Source organism: Thunnus maccoyii, chromosome 5 (assembly GCF_910596095.1).
Source record: "Thunnus maccoyii chromosome 5, fThuMac1.1, whole genome shotgun sequence".
Lineage (NCBI taxonomy): Eukaryota > Metazoa > Chordata > Actinopteri > Scombriformes > Scombridae > Thunnus > Thunnus maccoyii.
Genome location: NC_056537.1, coordinates 22,983,238 through 23,002,821, shown reverse-complemented (window position 1 = coordinate 23,002,821; position 19,584 = coordinate 22,983,238). Strand labels below are relative to the sequence as shown.

The following is a 19,584-nucleotide window of genomic DNA, read 5'->3' as shown; positions in this document are numbered from 1 at the left end:
GATCCCCATTAGCCTCTACCAAGGTAGCAGCTGCTCTTCCTGTAAACATTACATCATAATGCAAAACAATAGCGTAATAAAATCCAAGGCAAAACAAACAAACAAACAAAAAACAAAATAACTAATATTTTTGAGGCTGACCAGTTGAGATATTTAATTTTAGTGATGTTTCAATACATCTAAATTGTTTTTTTTTCACAGTACAACTATTGATAAACCATTGACAGTTAAGGGATATATTATTTTCAAATATGTTTTTTTGTTTGTCCCTGTGGGTCTATTATTTGTCTATTGTTTGTACTTCTCCCACTTCTGTTGTTTTTTGTACCTCTTCACTCTTACTTCCTTGTTTTTTTTTATAATGTTTTCTTCCGTTTTCTTTACCTTTCCCGCTTCACTGATTAACCACAAGTGAATAGTTCAGCTATGTAAATGGTTGTTGCGGCCGCCTCATGTCTTAGCAATAAGTATTTCATACATATTTTATTTAGGTTTTGAAAATTGGCAGCCTTAATGTTTTTGCAGCCAGTGCGTGGTCTTCCCTGACAGATGAGCTGGTTGAGTAATCCTTGACGGCTTATATCAGATAATGTTTGTATTAGGAACTGATTGAGATTAAGGCTGAGATAATATGCTATTCTGCAGTATTTTTTGTTTTGATCAAACTCACCACCATTTCCCTCAGTCCATTTAAACTCATTATTAATGCAATTTATCTTGATGATAAATTATATTTATATAATCAAATTATTTTTGATTTGTCATGTATATCTGATTCCAATTTAGGCTTAGTGCTACAGTCGAAATGTAAATTTGTATGCTTATTAAGTATTTTCCTAGGATATCATAGTCATAGTGCTGGAAACGAAATGAGAAAGGGGACAAAAAGTTGACAGTAAAGTAAGTTGCTTGACCTTTCTCCCCTCGACACTATGAAATCCCTCCGTGGTGACTCATCTGGCCAGCTGCTCAACACGAGAGAACACAAAGCCTTGTCTACCAGCTGAGAATCACACACACCCACACACACTCACACACACACACACACAAACACACAATCTTCATCTCACAGACACTAAATCATTGCCACACCACCCTCTTCTTACCCCTTATGCTAATATATCGACTCACAGGAACACTGGGGTAGTCTAGATCCACTATAGATCAAGCTGAGAGAGTAGGATACTTAGATCGTGCCTTAATACAGTTGTCAGTTTTGCTCTTTGAATTCATTATGCTCACAATTTATGTCAGCAGTGTTTCATCTTCATCTGATCTAACCAGCGGTAGAGGAACAACACATCTAGTACATTATTGTCTTGTGACACTGTTACCAAGTATTGAATCACATATTTAATTCATATTCATAAATTGTAAATATAACTCCACAGGCTCTGTTTGGATTTTTCATATCAGTTAGATATTAAAGTGAAATGGATAGGCAGGTAAGTGCAGTTTAGTTAATGAAGTGGAACACTTTTGTTTACTGTAAGTCATTGTTCTGGAAAGGAAAAACTTGTAAAGCAGGCTGCTTTTAGTGTCATTTTATGAGTAGGCCCAACCTGCTGGTGGCATGTTCCATCTGCAAGAATATCCAGAGAATCTGCGGCAAGCCCCGGAGCCAGAATGTGACTTTTTCTATTGACAAGCAGATACAGGATTGTTAATCCTCAGGTAGCCCTCTCCATTACCTTTTTTTAAAAAGAAATCAATGACGGAGGCTCAGTCTTGTCATTGCTGTCCATGTGTTGGATACTGCTGGCTTTGTCACCTTCTCTTGCTGTAGCTCATCAGCTATCCTGTCACATTCACACTGTAGAGAGGTAATTGGGCCCTTTTCACTTGGTAAATGCTTTTCTGAGAATGAGACCTGCCTGCCACGGCTGAAGTAGGGTAATTTACTGGCGCTGAGACGATGCATTACAAGGCAGATGATTGTGTTCAAGTGTACAGTATATTGCTGAGAAAGTGATAGATGTTTGATTTCAGTATAATAACCTGCCGCCTAACACTGGTAGACTGTATTGTCTCGCTGTTCTGTTGGGAATTTACGCTGGAAAGCCTTGCTGTAATTTAGTTTACTACCCTGGGTAGATGCCAGAGTGCATAGTGCATAGTGATAACATTATACACTACAGCATTCATAGGGATTTTGATTTTAACTGGTATAGCAGACTAAAGCTAAGACAGAAATAAGTGCTAACATCACTGTTGTAAACTGTAATAAAAGTAACTTTGAGACTTTGATGTAAATAGTTCTCTACTCACAAAAATAGCTAAAATAAATTGTTGAAGGCTTGCTCAGGATGAAGGGTAAAACAGCTGAATGAATTTAGAATACGGAGCTGTTGGCTATTTTTTGCAGATTGTTTTGTGAGATAATACTAACCTGCGGAGTAGTGGATCTCAAACTGAATAGGACCAGCCCGAGGGTCATAGGATGATTTTAGGGGTGGCAAGATTAATATGGGATAGGAGGAAATAACTTCCACTGTGCAAGTATATTGTCAAGTCCCTATTCAGCCCTCTGCTGATATTGAATCAAATGAATCAGCCTGAAAAAGGGAAGTCTGCATCGCTGCTTTCTGCAGATGATTAGCTTCAGGCTTCTTGACCTCCGGTGCACAGCAGGGTTTGTGTTTGTAGGCAGGTGTAAAACAGCTGGGATGAAGGTCAGCGCCTCTAAATCTAAAGCCACAGTACTCTTGTGTCCCCTGTGGGTTTTCCCAAATGAAGGGAATGTCTGAGTCTTGTCATGAGTCACGGCAAGACGGAGTGTTTAATTGACACTTAATTGTTTTACCATCTATAATCAACAGACACTGAAAATACAGACTCCTTTATTTCTTTGCCTCGCCCGTTTTACAAACATTTTTTTTCTGATTGTTGAATTTAAAGACTACTCATCAGAGTATTTGAAATGAACACCATCTGCTGATTGGTTGACAATCCACCCACTATAATTACTCACAGGCTGACAACCACCCCTGTAAAATGCGTTAGACCACATGAACCAGCTTTATGAGTGCTAATGTTGCATCAATCATCAGATAATTGTCAAAAAACAAAAGAGCATGCCTAATTCTTAGGATTTTTATAAATATAGAAAATATAGATTATATCTTTACTGTGGTTGTGTTGTCAGCCTATAACTTTGTCCCCACTATTAAAAAAACATGCATGTGAATAGCCTAATGTGGAAGTTGATAGGTAATTTTGAGTACGCCAGCTGGAGAAAGAGCGGTACCATTAGTGTCACACTGTGCTGCTCAGCATTGTTCCTCTTAGAAAACAGAAATAGGCTGCAGCCAACCTGTTGGTAGAAAGTTGCTATGAAGATGGGACTGTGAGTAAAATAAGATGGAAACAGTTTGTTCGTGTGTGTGTGTGCCCACAGTCACGGGATGGAGTCGGGCCTGTTGACCTGTTCCCTGCCTGTTCCCTCTGATTTCACTTAAATTCCCAACAACTATCTACTTTTTTCTCCTCCTTGTTTTTCTTTTTCTTCTTGTCTTTATTTTTCCTCCTCTTGATGACCCTCCACCCCCTAAAACCACACTTCTTTTTTTTTCTCTCTCTCTTCCCTTCTCACTGGGTGCATAGGGAGTGGTGTTTGGGCAGTCATGTGACTTTTTGTCTGAACACAATTGCCGGTGTTTGCCATTGGACGATTTCTTTGAAAGAGCGTTGGTTTCCAGGGTGACGGGGAATGGCGGCACCACTTCACTTTTCTCTGCAGCTGCCCCCCTCCCCTCTGCATTGCTCTGAGCCTGTCTTTCTGTGTGTCTCTGTCTCTTCCACAGGCTGTGGTGGATCAGGTAGCTGGTGAGCACGACACACACAGAGACAGTGACAGGGTTGTCTCGCTCTTCCTCTTCTCCCTCTTCTCCTTTTTCATCAAGCAGGCAGTCACAGAGACGATTAGACTGCAGCAGGTGAGTGAAAAAAATGTTTTAGTTGTTTTGTTTTGTTTTTTTGATCACCAAGTTTACACTTTTTTGTTTCTTTTCTAGTTGAACACATGGCTAAACGCGTTTTCAATCGTGCAAAAATTATATAAAGTAAACAGAGAAGCCAAGACAGTTTAGAGTGTTAATTAAACAATGACAATTTGCATTAAAGTTAAATACAAGTTAGTCTGGGTTTCTTTTTTGACAGATGCTCTTATCAGTTTTATTGGTCACCATGGTAACATCGTTTGTCATGTTTAGAAAAACTCTTGATTACCACTGTGACAATGTGTTATCAGACTAAGCGATATTAAACTGATGATGAATCATTCACTAATTGAATGCAGGTATGATCACATGCTATTGTCACTACCTACTTTTTTGTGTGTTTGGGACAAGCACACAAAAATATGTGCCATACCAGACATTTGTTATTGTATGGCAGTGAACTCAAAATAACCATGGTCGGCTTGGCATGACTTTTTAAACGTACAACAGGATAAACTGTATTGAAAACCATGAGGAGATAACAAAGTCAAGTTTCTCTGCTGTAATAAGAGCTGTAGGCCTAGTTCTTTTTTTATGTTCCATGAAAGATTCAACAGCTGCGTGCGCTCTCTGCTCTGCTTGGCTCATGGCAGCACAGACACAGTATGGGTTGTGTGTTGGGAACCGGGCCATTTTGGGTGGATTTTTTGGCATGGTAACCGTCCTGAAGTGGTGCCCTCTCCGCTTCCCTTCTCGGGTTCCTCCAACCAGGTGGTCACTTCTGTGTTTGGTTGCTGTGGCGACACTAAAAACAGGCTCCTCGCCCCTCCCTCAGGTGCACTCTATCTGATGACCTGAAGGATCCTCAGTCACTCACACACCCACACACACACACTAGCATCTGTTTGCTGACAGTTGACCTCTCACATAGACGAGGGACACATGAAAGAGGAGTGTATGAGTGGCAGGAGTGACTGATTTTTAGTGAGAATGGTGTAGTCACACATGTCGGGCTAGTTAAGTTAGCAGATTTTTTTTGCTTATATAACCATTGAATGTAAATAATGAAAAAGCAGAATGCACTAAGTGGTCCCTGTGTATACTTTTCTTCACCAAGTTTGCTTCCCCTCAGGCTATACTCTTGTCTCTTTGTAAACAATCAAGCCATTTATGTCAGGCTGTTGACCTTAGACCACCTTAAGCAGGTGAACAGTCTGGAGTCTCAATGAAGCCCATGTGTTATGTCAGATCACTCAGCAGGACTTGTTATAACAATAGAGCCAAGTTATATTTGAGGCCGCAAAGTGGGCCATTAAACATTTCAAGTCTACTGCTACCTGCAGGCAAATAGATTAGATACAAGGCTGCACAGTCAGGTGATATGAAAATGATTAAACCTTTGTTATGGATACGGTTGTGAGGCATATCAATTGCTTGTCTGAATTGAGTGTTTGGAGAGTCATAAAGTGAGCAGGAAGCAGGGGTGGAGTGGGTGTCATCGATCCAAAGCCTGTTACCGTGTGGCTGATGCAACCAGGAGGAAACCGGTGCTGAGGCCTCGCTGTTGCTTCCGACGGGCTGCCATGATGTCACCGTTGCTGACCAGACAATCCTAACATTCCTGCTGATACGGTTACGCAGACGTGGAGGGGAATATGTGGGAGATATGTGGGAGAGATGCACAGACTTGCACACATATGGCCTTTGTCTAAGAGCTGATTAGTAATCTGGCACATCCACTGACACACACACACACACACACACACACACACACGTCATTAATTCAGTCTCACACATATGCCCACTCCAGCACACACTCAAACCCACTACCATCTGATAAAGACGGGGATGGCAGTCTCACTGGCCTCGTTAAAATTCAATAGGTCTTTAAGTGTCTGTGCTTGAAGTTTTGGTGAATCAGTTTTGCATATTTCCTCTGCTTCAAACTAAAATATCTCTTGGTATGATTAGAGAGAGATCCAATTCCATTATGCACTTGTGTCATCATGTCTTGGTGCGTATGCGTATGCGTGCATACATTGTTCTGTTTGTGTGTGGGCTCACTAGGGGTATAACAGTTTGTGTATTATGTCCCCAACCATTTGGTACAGGATGTTTGGTTCTGTACACCACTTTCCTCGGTTTGGTATGCTCCCTGACTCAAACAATTACAGTAAATTACAGTTTAATAATCCACTTACAATAACAACAATAATCCAGAGCATGAGTTAAACAATATCACATTGCCTCATCTTCCTTCTCTCTCTGTGACAGTCGCCTTTGAGTGAAGCTGTTTGGAACAACCATAAACATATTTGTTTTCTGACGTGGATGGAAAGCACATCTTAAGGACCATTTCTGAGTGACCGTAAGTCAGCATAAAACAGCTTTCAGCAGGTGTCGTGACTCTTTGCAAGAAACAGAAGGGTCTGTGTCCTTTTCCACTGCAGCACAACTGCTTCAGTAATAGTTTCAGCCAATGAGCTGTTATTGGATGTTTACTTTTTTCAAAAAAAAAAGGACCAAAATATTATTTTCTACCTTTCTTTGTTTCCTGCTTACCGAAATCATACTGAACTGTGACCCCAAAACCAAGGTACATACTGAACCCTGAATTTTGTGTACCATTACACCCCTAGTGCTTACAGTGTATGACTCAAGCTACAAAAGACTTTCTAACTATAACACAGCTACAGCTTCGCTTTGATCCTATAAAGCCACAGAAGGAAAGAGATGACAGGCCTGGTGCAGTGAAAGCTTTTAAATGCTGTTGTTCCTGCAGGTGTTTGAATAGCCCTTTCCCTTAGAAACTCAGAGGAGTAGACCAGTATTGTAAACAATGTTTGGAATAAATGGACAGAAGAGCGAGTATGACATCTTGGTCTATATGGAAGACGAAAGGAAAAACATTTACTGTAGACTTGACAAGCAGATCTAAGAAAACATTGTTAGACAAACACACTACAGCCTGAGGCGTGTAGAGAAAGGTGCAGACAGACAGACTGGGCGTCAGTGAGTGCGTCCGGGGGCCTCTCCCTCGCTCTGTGTGGGGGCTTACAAAGCTTTTGTTCACCTCCGACCCCTGACCTGCAACCACCTGATAGCACCCCTGTCGCTAACCCACATTTCCTGTCCATCCAGCGCCCCCCTCTACTGGCTTTTGTTATTACTGAGATCATCATCAAATCAGCAGTTCCACCCCCAACGCAGGTTTATATATCTTGTCTTGCCCTGCTCTCTCTCTCTATCTTTGTTTGCTTGTTCTCTCAGCTCACATGGCGGGCTTTGACCAGGGTTGTAGTCTGTGGTTTGGCTCCTTTTCTGTCCCGAGGAATCCTCAGCTCAGCCAGGACCCGAGGCTTGTGCTGAGGGGGTTCACTGACAGACTGACTGACTTTCCTTTGTTCCCTGGCTCAGTGAGAGCCTCTTTGCATGGGAGAGTGACATAGAAATTAAAAAGATAGCGGCTGGGAATGGAGCTGAGTCTGATTTGCAAAAGAGAAGGGCAGTGAACAGACCATTGGGCCCATCATCGTTGTTGCATCCACCTTTGTGCATGAGTGAAAAGTTGAGGGCCTCATAGTCCCACTACAGTCTCATCTTTCCTCCCATACCAATCAGGCTGGCTGTAGCCTATTTCCATTTTCTGATAGGAGCAGCACCGAGCAGCACAGTGTGACGCTAATGGTACAGCTTTATCTCAAGAGACACAGAGAGACTATATATCTAGAAGTAGGATGAAAATGAACTGGCTTAGCTAGAGGGGACGAAGGAAGGAGATGAGCGATTTTAAGGGAACTACTTCTAACAGGACCACTTGAAAGCAGTGAAGGACAATGCTGCAGCTTATGATTCAGGTCCAAATTTATTTCAACTCCAAAAATAGCTTTTCATACAGCACCTGAAAAACGCAACACAAGGCTATGTGAAAGGTAGAACTGTTTTTTGAATGGTGGTAACTTAGTCCTGAGCCAGTCTGGACTGGTTCTGAGTAAAAAGCAAGAAAAAGGGACGATGAAGAAACGGTGCCGATGTGCGGCCAAAGTCCTGACAACTTGGAAGCTGCTAAAAGCCAACAGAGATTCTCTTATATGCTTCGTTAGTGTGGTCTAACAGGCGTCCAAAGAGGAAAAACAAGGCTATCCTCTTTTCTAGGAATGCAAAGTTTGTTTACCAGTAGCGAACATGTTGATCAAATTGACCCTCTCCTCCTGTCATTTTCATTTTGGACTCCTCTTTCATCTTTTTGTCCTCCGGTTCACCTTGGCCATGTATTTTCGATACAGCTGCGGTTATTTGTAACAAGATATATGGCGACATGCATTTACTTCCAAAACACGAATCATCTTCCGAGCCAGGTTTCTGGGAAGAAAACAAAAGTCTTTGTCTGTTCTCGGTGTGGGATGTTCTATATTTACGTCTCAACAGTGCAATTACCTTCACTGGTGAAAGCCATCTTGCCTGTCATAATGATACACAAGGCATAGCTACAGTAGTGAAGCAATACTGTTGGCCTGACCATAATGAGACAGCAATGCTATACTTAGGCATGTTTGGCACAAACAGAGCATTACTACCTTGCTTTGCTTGCCATGAGTATGGAAACCGATGTCAACAGAAGTTCAGGATTTTGTAAGTTGTTTTGGCCTCTGAAAATAGAGCTATCGTAGTCTGTTCTCATTTACTTCACTGTCCAGGCTTAAGTCTTGACCGACCTGTTGTCCACCTGTTGAGGGCTGCTTTTAGTGAAAGGCTGAATAAATAGAGAGAGGAGAAGGGATGGGGGTCTCAACAGGGAAGATGGGAAGGGGGTGAGCCGTAGCCGCAACTTAATGCTATTCATTCCTTGTGCATAATGGCCAACAAAGACACCATCAGCATGTATTCCCCTTTCTCTGCTACCCTCCACAGAACCTATTGAACTGCTGCCAGGCCCAACCAGTCTATTTCTCAGTCCCAGAGCCATCTTCTTAGTCTCCTCTTAGCTGAGTTATGGCTGGCTCGCCACTCTTTGGACAGATTTATACCTATCACTTGTTGAGGTATTAACGTAGTAGAAGGTTGTGATCGAAAGCAGTCATAGAGCCAGCTATGCAGACTATAGAGTTGAGAGAATTTTCAGCCTTTGTGCATTGGGGATAAATGGTGAAGAAGTACAAAATAGGAAAGGATTTCTTCTGAAAGCGCAGGTTTTAAAGCCTTTTGGGCGTCCTCTTTGTTTTCTTTCGCGTCTTTGCTGAATGCAGAGGGAGGGTTGAAGGAGGAGGACGAAAGGGGGTTGCAAGAATGTTTGAGTCACGCAGAAAAAGAGGGATGATATGTGGGCTTTGACAGGGGAGGGTGGGATGAGGGGAGGCACAGCAGTGGGAAGTGCCCTGAGGAATGCCTGGAAGGTGTCAGCAAAGTCTGGGAGGCTTTGGACTGATAATCCTCCACGTCACATCACAATACCCTCACCCACTGCTCTGATTTCAGCCCCGTTGTGTTTCTGTCTTCAGTCTCACAAACCATTAAACAGGACTCACTGCCTGTTAACCTTTGCTTAGTCATGTCTTACCAAAAAAAAAAAAAAAACCCCAAATGAACTTGGTGTGGATCTGAGGATGGACACCCACATGATCCACTGAAGGGTAATAGCCTGTGAGAATCTATAAAGTGTACTTACTTCTCTGCTGCTTTTAAAATGTCACTCCTCCTTGGCACCTCAGCCTTTTCTCACTGCGGCCTTTAGTACCTAAGCAATGCCTCAGGAGGCTCTCCCCCCGCTTTCCCCTTTTATTCTAGAGTGTGGTTTAAGTGATTTGTCAGACAACACAGCTTTTAGATGTGCCAAAAGCTTTGCTTTATAGACAGAACAGCGAAACAGTTCACATAGAAGTGAACTGGCTCTCCACGGGCCTGTGTGACTCAGTCTGGCTAAAAGCTACGGCATTCTTCACTGTGGTCTTTTGTTTGCATGATTTAATTCATCAAATTAATGCAATTAATCCAAGACATCTATTTTTAGAACGTCTGCTTTATACAATGTGCACAGTGGTTATTAGCCACTGTGACTGCATGTCCTCATTTGTCTGTTCAGAATACAATCCGACGTCAGATAAAGACAAAGTAAAAACAGGGATGAAATAGGTATTTTCGATGGCCTTCTATAGTTACAATGGTTTTATGCTGGTTTTATGACTATTGTCTGGTTAGATTTTAAACTTTTTAAATTCCCTTTCTGGACATTTTTGCCACAGACTTCTAAGACATTGTGTGACCAGGATTTGCTTCAGTATTTATTATTCAATGTCCTTGGTTCACACCAGGAAAATGAGCAAACAAATGAAGGTAACAGGAGATGATCAAAAATTCAGACAAATTAAGTAGCCATGGTTGCAGAATAAATTGACCAGAAAGAGGTTTAAAATGTGAGTTGAAATAAGAACCTGACTAATAATAGTTTATCACAGATATATTGGTGTTGTTTTGTATTTTGGCCGAGGAGTAGAAAGAAATACCAGTACAGGAGTGCTAATATATGCTTAAAGTAGTTTAGAAATAGTGACATCAGAATTTATCCACCAGAGTACACCGACAAGTTTATTTTTTATCTGTAAAATGTCCCACTTAGTACACATCTTGGTCATAACTGTAATTTATAAATTCAAGGCATCATTAAAAATATTTGTCAGTGTTAATGTAAAAAATCTACATTTACATTTTAAAAAAACATCGATTGATATACCGTTATTAGATTTTAAAGCTCAAACATAGATTTCGGTATTGGCCTTAAAAATCCAGTGTTAGAACTTGGTTTGGCTCTAGTTAAAATGCTATAGGCTATATACAAAAAGGACTGACAAAAGTTAGTAAACCTGATTCCTCTATGTTTAGAACAACAATAAAAGTTCCAGTATCAGTGGTCAGTCTTGAGTTTCAGGTTTGGGGGGATGGGGTTGGTAAAGAAGAAAAGAAAAAGAGGCTAATAATGGTTCAAATTTAAAACTGAGGGAGATGTGTAGCTAGAGAGAGTCAGAGGTGTTAGTAGAAAATAGGTTTAGGGACTTGTGCACATTCAGCCTGACATATTTGTCAAGCATGTCCCAGCTCTCTGTTTGTGTGTGTGTGTGGGATGGGGCTATGGAGATAAGAGTTCAGGGATTGCAGCTTTGTTTCATGCATGAATATTGAGTAGTTTGTGTCTTATTTCGGTAATGGTTTAGGCTTTTGTTTTGTACATGCGTTCTCTGGACCGGAGTGGTCAGATTTAGCCTGCTTTGTGCCCTCATTTTCCCACAGGGCGTTGCCCAACTCAAACACAGACACATGCACACAAACTCTGCCATTGCACCCTGTCTGCCGGACTATGACCTCATTCCAGGAAAAGGAAGAGAAAATCACCTGACGGACTCATTTGTGTAATCAGCTGTTCATGTGACCGCAGGCCAGAGGGCGGATGACTACTGCCTCAGGTTATAGATCATACAAACAGTGTGTGACACATGCAGTATGTAAATACACATGCGTGCAAAAAGATCCAGGTTTATTCTGATCCCATCTCTAAGTTTTCTTGACAATCCCTTGTGTTATCGGTGGATATAGAATGCAGAGAGAATAACTGAGAAAACTGATACAGAGAGAGAAGGACAAAGCTGAAAACTACCTGAAAAGGGGGAGGTACCTGATCTGTCAGCACAGCAAGAAAGGGTTGGTAGAAAGAGAGAGAGAGAGAGAGAGAGGACTGACTGGGAGGGTGTGTTTCTGTGTGGGTGAGAGACACAGAGAGAAGGAGGAGGGGTGGAGACAGACAGAGAGAAAGAGAGAACTCTTCGCAGTCTCTCAGATCTTAGCTGTGGTGAGGACACCCAGGAGTGAATTCCTGAGGCAGCCAGTGAGAAGAAGGCGGCAAGGCAGAGCGAAAGAGGGAGAAGTCGCAACATCCTTTTAAATTTCCCCGTGACCACGTCAGACTGCCTCTGACCCTCACTGGACTCGCACGCTCCTCTCTCTCTCACACACACACACACACACGCGCGCTCACCCGCTGCATCGCACACCACCCGCAGAACTGGCTCTGCTGCTCTGTGAGAAGTAAAGGATTTCCCTGAGTGAGGCAGAGAGACGGAGAGAATTTAAGCAGAGAGAGGAAATTAAAGGCAATCTACAGAAGGAAAGGATCCTCTCACTTGGTGAGTGTAAAAGCTTCTTTGAGAGATTGTTTGAATGTGTCCTTGCCTGTTTGAATGTCAGCGTTGGGAAGTTTCTCTGAAGTCAGGCGTTCTGACCGTGGCTCTGCTGTAGCCTGTGTTTCAGCATGCTTGTTTGGGAAGCTATTATTATTAATGTGTGTGTATTTTTTCCTGTATGACAGAGAAACAAAGAGAACCTTGTGTTATGTCTTTGAGGAGCTGAGCTGTGTCTTTACATGTACCTGTTGACACTAGACCCGCCACCCAAGTATTCCTGTATGCAACAAAAGGACTCAAACCTGTTTGGGTGAAACTTCACTCTTTGCGCACTCGTGTTTTTTTTTTTGTTTTTTTTTACTTCTTTGTATGTTTTTTTTGTGTTTGGAGTACTCCCCGTGTGAGTCAGAGCCAGCCTCAATGTCCATGTTTTTATGAGCAAACATTTACTGTTAGAACTACGAGACAAGTGCAGGCTACTTCCAACACAGGTCTCCTGTCACACAGGCTGCGCCTTTTACCGCTGTAGAATTAAAGATTAATTTATGGAGGGCACGGGTAGAGTTCAGCTTACTCTCAACTTGTTCCTACCGCGTTTAACTGTTAACGTGCTACACATCTCAAATGCCAAAATCGTGCAACCCTAATGCATCGAACCACTCTAAGCCTATTTAAACATTGACTCATCATTATGCATGGTGAGCATCTCATTTAACATTTCTCAGCATGGTATGTGTCAGATAGAGGAACTCAGAGCTCATTAGCAGGCTGTATTTGTTATCCAATCAGGGCCATCGATTAGAAACCCCCCCCCCCCTCCCATCACCCCCTCGGGAAGTGATTATTTTTTTTCTGACTGACTGTGGGAGTTACACAGTTATACCTTATGTGTTATCTCTGTTTGAATGTTTCACAGAGTGAACTTGGTTCCAGAGAGATAACGTCAGCATAATAGATGGTTGTGGGGGGAAAGAACCAAGTGGACAACTTTGACTAAAGCCTGTATCATGGCTTTAACTAGGCTTTATTTTACCTCTAGTTATCCAGTTTAATCGTTACCACTTTTTTCTTTATCAATTGTATGTACCTGAACTTAGTAACATGTTCACATGCATTAGTCCTTGTTGACCTTTGCTCATGTAACTGTATCAGGTAATAACACTGACCCTGTATACCACAAGCGCAGTATGTTTCTGGATGTCGACCGTATTTGCTTCAGTTCCTTGACAGACAGAGCACAGAGGTGAATATAATGTGCTGCTAATTGTCCCCTCTCTTTGAAGTGGCATAGATATTATACCTCAAGCGACTATCAGATAGCAGGATAATGATGTGGCTGCCAGCAGTCTGAACTCATTGTGAAACTTTCAACTTTTTTTCCCAGCCATGTTTAGTTGGCACTTCTTTTCTCCCTCCCTCCCTTTGTGTCTCCCTCACTGCTGAAATATTTTTTTATTTTCTATCACATGAATGAGCCTGTTTAGCATGGAGAGAGCCGAGTGTCCTCTGAGAGTCGCCGTGCCTTGTTCTCTGCAATGTTATTTTTACTGCTCTTTCACCGCTCGAATACACAGATGGACTCTCCTCTTCATCTAGAACGGCATAGTCTGTCTGTCTGTCTGTCTGTCTGTGTATGTTTCTGTCAGTGTCTGTCATTCAGCTCGCATAGCAAGGAAAGCAAGTCCGTCCATGCACAGCGAGATATCTCTTGGCATTCCTGATGGGAGTCATTCTTCATGCTGTGAAGTGACTTAATTTCTTGCATCCTTATCAGGAGTGTTTCCCAACTCCCGCAGATGCACTCAGGGCCAGAGGTAATTGGAAACGCTATGACAGCATGTCGGTGAAATAATACGTTTGCATGTTTTTGGGTTGTGATTATTTTGGGGAAGGTGGTTTGAACCACTTTCTCCCTCCACCTCTCTCTCTCTCTTTCTCTGTAACTATCTTTCTTTCTTATGTGTTACTCTGTCTACTTCTCTTGCTCCTTCTTCTTCTTCTTTCCGTGCGTCCTTCCCCAGCCTGTGCAATGTGACGGAAGGTAGTGCTGCGCTGTGCTGTGCTGTGCTCATGTCGGATCCATTAGGGATGAAAGCACACTGCAGTGATAAAAGATTGATCCAGTCCTCCTTGCATCACATTCACATCCCTCACACCCTGCTCCCTCATCTTACCTCACACCCTGATTGCCAATCCAAAGTCAACCCAGTTTTCAATTTATCAAATCATCTGTACTCCTCTGAATAAATCATCCTCACTGAGTTTACTATGGCAAACTTTTTCCCGTAGGATTTGATAAAGCGGAACATTCTATTTTTCTTGTACTCAGCGCTGTTGTACAAGGTTGCCAGCTCTCAGTGATGCAAAGAAAAAATCTTCCATTTTATTAATTTTTCTGGGCAGTACATTAGTTTCTCACTCACTTCGCAGGTGTTTTTGTTGTACCAGGAAAGGGTAATATGTGCTTGGCTAGCAGAGGAGACTGGCATCCAGCCCAGCACACACACACACACACACAGGCCTCACTTCACCTGTTGTATCCGAGAAGGCAAAGACAAACACAACAGACCTGTAGTTTGTCAGCTGGAAGGCTATAATTACTGAGAGGAAGGAGGGGATTTGGTGAAGGAATTTCACTGCAGTACTGCTTTTAGATCTTGAGACATAAAACTTTTAAGAGCACCTGAAAACACATTTTTGTGTTGTAAAACTTCTGGACCCATCAGAAACAAGTGTATAAGTCTTTTGATCCCAGCTGGCGGTTTGAGAAACATATCCCTTAAGGGAAAGGTTTGTTGCCAACTGCTCAGCATTGTACTCGTTTTGTCCTCAGACAACCTTTTTGAGGGAACGTCGCGAAAAGGTTTGGTCATCGAGCAGCATACAGGCCCTTAGCCTAAATCCCTCTTCATTCATCCAACATGTGCAGGTCAGAGGTTAGATTAAACTACCTATTTTCACAATGACCTTACAGAGCTTTGTCCACCCAAAGACATGTTCCCAAGTGAGTCCAGCTGATTGTAAAGTTCACCTGAGTGAATGCTGTCATGTCCTGTCAGGTTGAACTTTCCATTGTCTTCATTGGTGTTTGCCATGTCACGTCGCCAAACCCATAGCTTCACATTCCCTGTACTGTTGTAACTGCTCAGAAGAACTGGCAGGTTATAGTTGCCGGGGTTATGGATGTCTGTGTCTGTTTGTCTCTCTGTCCATGGCTCTCAATTCTACCGTGCATAGTGATTGTAGCATGGTAAACATCTCTGCCAACCCCCTGGGATGGTCATGTGACTGTGTGTGTTTGTGCACGACTGTGTAAGCGTTATGTGTGTGTGTGTGTGTGTGTGAGAGAGAGTGAGTAGCAGGTTGCTCCCTTGCTCAACCAGCCATACTGTGTTGACTCGCTGCACACAGAGCTCTTCGGGCAGTAAATAACATGGTGCCTCAGCCTAGGGCCCCGGACAGAGCCAGCAGGGGGGTCAAGACGGCAGCAAGAAAGAGAAAATGTCTGCCTCAGGGCTCGAAGATACTTAGTCAACAAACAGGAGAGAGGCAGGTGGGATTTGACAGACTCGTCCCTCACGCTTAGAGGCTTGATGTTAGACCTGTCATCAAATATAGATGTGTTTAATCGAACGCATTATAGGCAAAACAATCAAATGTTGTTCATGGGTAGATGGCAGCTGCTGGTTCACAAATGTGCGTTGAAGAGCAGAAGCTTGTGTATGTGCTAGGGTTGAGCAAAAATCCCAATTGCAGTAATGTTACATATTTACATTATTTGACTGGAGTATGAAGTATATTGATGGCATATAACTTTTTATTCCCCACAATTTAGATGCTATCATCGGGTCTGTCTTACAACTACAAGTCTACAGATGGGGGTTGTAGTTATTAGGACAAGTCTCAAAAGCACACAGGAAAAGATCTTTCCAAACAACCGGAGATGAGCAAATCGGGATCAAATACACTCAAAGCAGAATCTCTCACAGTCTTTCACAGTTTCACTGAAAGTACATCTGAGTGTATAGTCTAGACTTTCAAGCTTCCCACAACCCAGTGTCAAAGAGACCAAAGCGGATACATTTTTTCATCCATAGAGATGAACAGATAAGCCATATTCTCAGTTTCATGTTACCCTCTTCTCTACGGTTTAAGGTGCCATGTTTGACTCAGACCTGGGCTCTGTTCCAAGTTTTACTGAGCTGCCTGGATACCTTGGCTGAGTAAAACCTGAAACCCCCTCAAATATGGAACATTGACTGATGTAAAAGACCCGTTCCACATTTTACACAGCTAAAATATTCAGATAAACCTGCTTCATAAAACAGGTCACACTTTCATCATAAACCCAGGTGTATAGAGTGCTAATGCCTGACATCCCGCTCTTATGAGAGCCCTCAGTTACATCTGGAGCACCAACCATAGCAATTATGTGGTCAGTTTCCTTACGACATATCTCAGAGTTGGTGTTTGCCTGCTGTTGAATATTTCCCTTTAACCAACACTCGTCTTTGTGCCGCCTTGTCCAGCCTCCTCTTCATCTCCCCTTCCCCCTCCTCCCTCTTTGTCGTTCCCAGGGGGGTAGCCGACTTATCTCTCATATGTAAACTTAACAACAGCAGCCTTGTCAGTATTAAGCTGTTTGTATGCATGTGTACCCATGCTAAATATCACCCTGGTGATCTGAGTCAGAGGCTCCTCAGACAGATATTCATGGCCCCAAAGGTGCTCCTAAGATACTGGGAATAAGCCATAAATCTGCACCCTACCTTTTCCCAGCTCGTCTTGACTGTCCACACATCCTCCCCCCACACTGCATTGACAGGCGTGATCTTTACTCCTCCTCAGAATAATGACAGGGAGAGAGAGTTGTGTGTGACACCTCCCCATCAAACTATAAATCAGGCCTATTGAGAGGCCCACCCTAATCCACATGCAACACAAACAGATTCCGCCCTTTGCGTTCTGCGTAGTTTAAATGAGTAGCAAACCTCAATACCTTTTGGTACTGAATAAGAACTCTGATTCAAAAACCGCCGAGTTCCAAAAGCTTTCATTGAATAGTCAGATTCGTTATCTTGTTTATTGACTCTTTGTTCAGATACTTTGTGATTTAAAATCAAAGTTTCCCAATGTTTAACATTTAAGAAGTTTGGCTTCTTTTGTCAAATTATTATTTTTTTTTGTAGAAGAACATGCTTGTTCTTACTACCATCTTTTACCCGACTTTTCTGACTTCCCAACATTTTAAACTCCCCTCACTCAAACCTCAACAATATACCTGCCAACACTCCTGTTTTTCCTGAGTTTCTCCCGTATTTTCACCCCCTCTCCCGCTGTGCACCCGTTTTGTCGTTTCTCCTGGGAAACTTCCATAATTTGCATGGCCCTCAACCTTTATTATGACTAATTGTACACACGGATCCATACGTTTTGTATGTTTGTCTGATGTTACCCGAGTTGCCAGATTGTCTATGAAATACAATCAACACACACAATCCACACATGACATAGACTTTCAACTCATCTGTCACCACAACCTGATTCAAGGGGCTTGTGCAAAGCTGCTCTCTGTGCAGGCAGTCTTTTGTCCTGTCCTCTGTCCATTTCCCTCTGCCGCTGATGTGATTCACTACCTGCAGGTACCACTGGTAGAGAGGAGGGGCTGGTTTGTCTCAGCCAGCAGCTAAGTTTACAAGAATTAGCCAAATTTTTAAGTTACATGGCAAACTGAGATTAACAGTTAGGCTACATACAGACAGCTGTCATGTTATCAGCTTAACCAGCAGGCTGTGGTTGTGTAAAACATACCGGTGGTGGATTGGATACTGCAGGCAAAGCAGTTGAAAATATTGCTTTTCTACATGTTTCTGCTTGTTGAAGAGGTGGTTTGATAAAGTACTTACTGGCTTTTAAGTCATGACAGTTTTGTTGCACTTACAAACATTATCTTTCATTTGATCTACCCCCCCGGAAAAAGCCTCCTGTATTTTGAAACCTAAATGTTACCAAGTATGCCACAAGCTTCTGCTCTTGGCTGTGATGTGGTAATTACTCTATGTCCTATATATATATCTGCCTTGCCAACCTTTTATGAAGTAAAATACTCTAAAATATCTCATTTATTACTGTGGGGAAAAGATGAACTCCTGACCACCTTTGGTACTAGTGTATTGCATTAACCAGTCATGTTAACTCTGCTCCAGTCTCTGTTCTAATTATATGTTTGACGTTTAAGAAGTTGATTATTTAGAGTATGACTATGAGGCCTTACTTATGTTCACAATACAAAAGCTTTATTGTCACCTTAAATTAAAACATTGTTCATTGTTGTATGACGTATTGTACATTCCACAGTGCTTGTCTGTTTAACCCCCCCCCCCCCCCAGTATACCAGTATAGACCTTATCTCAGCACACTCAACAACAATTTTGTGGAATGAATCTACTTTATGGTAACGAAAAGACAACATCGTATCTGTCTGTAGCAGGAATTCACACTGCCTTGTGATAGGTTACCTGCCTGCGATAGGTCTACACACGCATGCTGACTCTTGGTCTCTCTCGCTCCATGGTTGTATTTACCTGTATCCCTCTCACCAAGGGCCAGGTATGTTGGAACCCCTTAGGTAAATATTGTGTGGGTGTGAGGGAGGATGTTCTGCATAGCAGGTTGACCTTTGCAATGGTGTAACATTTTAATCTTTGCAGCCTGTGGCTTTCTCTCAAACTTCCTGCCAGTTGTTCAAAGAACGTCACAGTCAGGAACTCAGGCTTTCAGTTTCAAAGTTCAACCCAATCAAAACCAGCAGTGAATGGATTGCATTAGTAGTAGTTTCTGAACTGCCCGTGTAATGTTTGTGACCTCAGACTGACGTCTCGGGAGGAAACTGGGTGGAATTCTTTACTTTCATCTGTGAAAACATTCATTCAGCAGACGGATCCATGTTTTCTTTTTGTTGGAGTCATATATTTTTGTTGTAATATTACCATTCCAACCCTGCTAAAGAATGTGCACCTGCTCTGTCTTGGATTGATAACTGCCCTAAGATTGAACTTCAAGTCTCTTGTATATCAGGATGTGATAGACTGATCTGTGTATAGGTGTGAGCCTTAGAGCTCTCTTGTATGCCATTTTCCTTTGCAGCGATGATGTTTTTTTCCTTGAGCATGCTAATGGCAATATTCCCTTCAGCTCAGATAAGGACTGGCAGGTGTAGGTGTATTGCATCATGGATTGCATGGAATTAAAATATGATGAAAGAGCAACACCAGTCAGTCATTAAATAATAGGCTTCCTTCAACACCTCTACTATACAAGAGTTTCAGCTATTTGAATTAAATAAATTAAATTATTGACCACTGTATTTAAAGATTCCCTCCAGTCTTATTTTAAGAAGAAATTCTTCTTTGATTAATAATTATCCTGTTTTTTTTCCACAAAAAAAGTTCAATTACTTTGTTAAACACTCTTATAAA

At 42.2% G+C, this 19,584-nt stretch overlaps 1 protein-coding gene across 3 annotated transcripts in view; it reads left to right on the top strand.

Moving 5' to 3' along the window:
* The window catches only part of LOC121898011 (ras association domain-containing protein 7-like), a 35,483-nt gene that overhangs the window by 939 nt on the left and 14,960 nt on the right, over nt 1-19,584 (top strand). Inside the window, exon 2 of one of the 3 annotated variants that reach the window (XM_042412860.1) lies at nt 3,804-3,935. The exons of 1 other annotated variant lie outside the window; for it this stretch is intronic. The gene's annotated coding sequence lies outside the window, so the exon portion shown is untranslated. Of the gene's footprint in view, nt 1-3,803; nt 3,936-11,760; nt 12,110-19,584 lie in introns of those variants that run through there. One more of the 3 variants, XM_042412861.1, reaches the window with a different exon arrangement.